Source organism: Acanthochromis polyacanthus, chromosome 15 (genome assembly GCF_021347895.1).
Source record: "Acanthochromis polyacanthus isolate Apoly-LR-REF ecotype Palm Island chromosome 15, KAUST_Apoly_ChrSc, whole genome shotgun sequence".
Classification (NCBI taxonomy): domain Eukaryota; kingdom Metazoa; phylum Chordata; class Actinopteri; family Pomacentridae; genus Acanthochromis; species Acanthochromis polyacanthus.
The window spans coordinates 33,941,147-33,945,963 of NC_067127.1; the positions used below are offsets into that span (position 1 = coordinate 33,941,147).

At 36.3% G+C, this 4,817-nt stretch overlaps 1 long non-coding RNA gene across 1 annotated transcript; it reads left to right on the forward strand.

The window, feature by feature from the left end:
• Positions 1-607: 607 nt before the first annotated feature.
• Positions 608-3,804, forward strand: LOC127537523 (uncharacterized). The gene is made up of 3 exons (XR_007947235.1): positions 608-1,285; positions 2,222-2,295; positions 2,683-3,804. It is a non-coding gene; the product is annotated as an uncharacterized LOC127537523 (long non-coding RNA).
• The last annotated feature ends 1,013 nt before the right edge of the window (positions 3,805-4,817 follow it).

Genomic DNA, 4,817 nt, shown 5'->3' on the forward strand with positions numbered 1-4,817 from the left:
ACGAAGACCAAGTATTTAGATTTTGGCAGTGCATAGTCTGGAGCTACGGATTTGTTAAAGATTTCTGTATCGTTGTGAGATAGCGGTACGGTGTTACTGTAACCGTGACAACAAATGAACACAACGTCATCTTCCTGCTGATGATCACATGATTGTGATCCTACTACAAATCCACCACTGTGGACGTATCGGGACTTATCCATCGGAAATGATACAACCACTGATCAGCCTTGGCGGGGTACTGTGCTCTCTGAGTGCTTTTCTTGTTACACTGAAAAAAATGATTTTGTGCTGTCATAGGCATTAGATGATCATATTTACTGATTTTTACGTAATTACAGATATTTACAATCTTTATTAATAAAAATGAATAAAATCAACGTGAGTCTTTCTTTTCTGAGATGAATTTGATTAAATCACATAAAACCAATGACATTGGGTTTCATAAAGGTTCGGACAGTAGGTGGCAGCATTCACCTACTGCGTTGTATGCAAGTAAAACCAAAGAAGAAGAAGTTGAGCGCGAAACTTTTCACCACAAGGCACTGAGGCAGTGAATTGGTCCACCACATGTCTGGAGTTTGGTAAGAATTTTCTTTTTCACGTCAGTCTGTGTATTTTTCATAAGTGTTCAACAATGAATAATGATATTTTAAGTAAGATTAACTTTCAGTGTTCATCTTAGCTGCGTTGTAACTTTAACTGACCGCCGTTTCTATTTCCATGTTTACTGAACCTGGACTAGCTTAAGTAAACTAGTTTCTGTGTAGCAAGACACGATTTACGGTTCGTTGTACAGCTAAAGCGAGTTTCTTTAATTTGTCATTCATCATTAATGACAATGCAGAACGGTAAGTGCCTGCTGCATAATATTAATAATCCTCAGAGATGGGCGCCCTGTCTGTGATATGACGCAGAACAGTTAGTGGCTTCACTCATGTCCGTCTAAAGCTCGAAAATGTAGATAATTAGTGGCTTGCAGGAGGTTTCCGCAGGCTGCGCAGATTTCAGCCTAGATACATCGAAAAATAGCGCTGTATTGAATTTATATTAATATTATTGACCAAACATGAAAATAATGAATTGCGGCGATTCCGGTGTACTTTTCAAAGCAAGAGCTCAGGCGGGAGAAAATCCTTTTGAAAATACCTTCTTTTCACTTCATACTTTTATTTTGAAGTTGTGCCCGGGGAAGTTGTTCGGTCAGAAAGGTCACGTACGACGTGCTTATTCGAATCTCCGCCGAACGTTCATTGAACGTTGTCTATAACAACGGTGGCTGCAGGTGAGCACTGGGTACGGTTACATGGAGTTTTTTTTAAATTCGGAATTAATTCATTCGGAATTAAAGTTTTGTGCTTCGCGTTTACATGGAAATATTCTGGTTGGGCAGCCTCGACTTGTGCTAGCCCGCTTAGCCTAGCGCGGCTCCTTAGAGATAACTGCCAACATTCAGTCCAACAGACTTTGCAGGTGGGAAACAAGGTACTTTTTTTGAACGACAGCAACTATCCAAAACTTACAGTCTATCCAGGGTACACTGGCTTCTCACATTTTTTCTAAATGACTGGCTTTTGACGTTATGACGCAGCATTATGCTCTTTCCTTTCTCTGCATTCAGCTGTCGGGTCATGTCTCTGCTCAGGTGGCATCTGTGTACATATTTAGCACATCTTAATTGATGTGAACAAGATCTTTTCTTGTAGGAAAAAGGAACAAAAACGGCGAAACTATTATATGGATCAAAATTGTAATTGTCACTAATACTAAAAAATGAAGTTTTAAGCAATGTTCCTACCTAATTTTATTAATCAAATAACATCGTTTGTGATCTCGTCTTCCCTCCTCTGTGCCATTATGTGTGTGCTGCATGCCAAAAAAGACCCGTTTTTGATTTTAAGGAAATAGTTTTTCATAAATGTATGGGCCAAAAGTACTCATGTAAAGGTTAGGCAATCAGCACGTTCAGTGAAAGATGAGTAACGTGTGTATCTTATTTGCCTGTATTGACTAGTTCACAGTAGGTCACACCCCTCTTCATCCTTGTGTGAACCAATGGGAGAATCGCTGAGAACCACTGATTTGCTGAGAATATTGATGCACACAAATGCTATATATAATCTCAATGGAGTGAAACTACAGTCCCGTTTTATTAGATTTGTTTGTATGTTCTAGATCCATAAATTGCTTGCTAACCATTAACATTCAATTTCTCTTGTAGATAGCCAACCTCCCTGAACTTCTATATTTGTCTTGCTGTGGCAACGCTGTGTTCAGGGCAACCTCCTTATGGTAGTAAGTATTACTTTTTATTTATATCTTATATCTGCTCTGTTCATGGGATGCAGATGCTTCTGCTCTGAGCCCTTGTTCTTTGCCGGGTGGGCGAGGGACAATGAAGTACCGGCTGTGTAGTGAGCAAATGAGTGGTCAAAAAGAGGGATTCAGATAAATTCTGAGATAATTATCTAATTAATTCAGAAGATTTTTTTTCTCCAAAGTAATGCAGTATTCTTCTATATTAAGATAACTATACGTGACTGAAAACACGTCAAGAATATATGATCCTAAAGTCTTTTGAAGTCAATCTAAGTAAGTTTCCTTGGAGGCATCTTGACTTTTAAAATTACAAAACACTGTTTAACTTGTTTTTTTTTTTTTATCTGTGCTGGTCTCCCTTAGAGTGTCGACATAGATGATATGGAGAGGGACTTTCCTCTGACCACCATGGGGGTCTATGTGGTCAGAAAAGAAAATGCAGAGCCCAAAGAAGATCCTGAGGATGTGGGAGTACTGATCGAAGGGGTAGAGGTCCTTGCTGGATTACCAAGTATCACTTGTGGATGTGCCATGCTGTTTGGATTGATCTATGCACTCAATTTGAGTTACCCACAAGCGTGGAAGTGCACATTTGAGGTGTTCCAGAAGATACTGATGAACCTAGATGGTAAGAGGCTTTCACCAAAAGTTCAGTCATTGAAAATCAAGATGTTGCAGTGATCTATATGGTGCAGTCATGCCTCACCAGTGGACTCTTTTTGACTCTTCGTTCTATACTTTGAATCTTGGACTTCTTCTGATGAACAAAAAATCTTGGACACTATCACATTGTTATTGCTGCGCTTAAAAGTATACCTGGTTTTCCATTGGACATTGTTTGACTCAACATACCAAAGGGTGCATTTTTGATGCCTATGCTTTTTGTGTTAAGTGTGCAACACAAATTCTCTTGTGTGGATAATGACATTACTTTCTTGTGAAGCACCTCTCAGTATATTTTCAGGGCACTGACTTTTTTGAAGTTAATTTTGTTTTCACTATGTTTTCTTTGTTGAAAAAAAATTACTTCAGCCAAGCTTAATGTTTGACTGTTTTGTTTGATTTGTAGTCATAACAATTAGTGGGAAAATTGTAAACAAAATAGATTGTTCAAACTGCAGTCACTTGTCTTAGCTCATGTTTTCAGCAGGTGTATTAAGTTTGTTATTGAAGATTTATCTGCATTGAAAATACCATTGTTGGCATGTTAGATGTTTAGATATTCAGTAACAACATTAGGACATCTAGCACAAACCTATTTTAAAATGCTTTAAGTGTGATGACATTTTGAAACTCCAGAGTCTAGTTAAAAAAAAAAAAAAAAAGAAAACTTGTTGAGTTTATTGTAGCAAAGGAGTCACTTATTGGGTGATGTTTTACACTCTGATTTTGCAAGAAAGAAGTGTTGCAAGACTGTTAACACTAAACTTTTGCCATTTTCGTTAAACTGTTTGTTAAAACCAATAAATTGGTTTTAATTAAAAATGTGTGCCTTTCTGTGATATAATACATGTGACCAAATAGATGAAGTGTAAATAACTGTAATATGTACATCAGCATATTTAAAATATTTGTCATTTATTTATTTATATATTAAATATATTATTAACAGTTTTACATAAACCTTATTAACAGCATTACATAAACTTTATTAAGAGTTTTACATGAACTTTATTAACAACATTACATAAACTTTATTAAAACTGTTGCATAAACCTTATTGACAGCATCACATAGACTTTATTAATATGTTAGGTAAATTCTATTAGCTGTTGTTACATGAAATCTCTGTAGTCCTTTCATCTCAGTTTTATTTGATTCTATTACATAAATTTTATTTTCTGGTTGGCATTAGAAAAACTTAATTCAATTGGATGGAAATTTGTCATGTAATTGAAATACGTAAACCTGAGTAAATGGACCGAATAATTTTTTTCAGTGTAGTATTGTCATCACTATTGTTATTATTATTATCTAATACTAGTGTCATGTATAGTCTTTCTTGTCAGAAGTGTCAGAGTTGACCTGTCAGAAAATGGCAGCTCAGACAAATCGTGTAATTGTTATGGTGGTGTACAAGTTCCATGCAATTACTGATTGCTGTTGTCAGTAAAACATGAGCGGTTTTGTCCTGATATATTTGTAGCTAAAAACAGATTTCATTTCTATCAAGGTTATAAAATCTATTTAACAACACTGTTGGATAATTAATTACTTTCTCAGTGAACATTTCCAATATACCACTACTGCATTCTCATTGACTGCAGCCCATTCCATAAAATCTGCTTTACTCTACTCATCACTCCTTTGTGTAAAGCCCACTAAGATCATATTATCTTTGAGTATGCTTTTGGTGGGCCTGAAGTTGAGCTGGGTCTTGAATAAAAGAGACAGATGGGAAAATAAATGTAGTAATAAAACAAATGTCTGAATAACCCCTGTGCTAAAAGAGGTGTGTCCATGCTGGCTAAGCATACCACATGTTTCAGTTTTTCTCT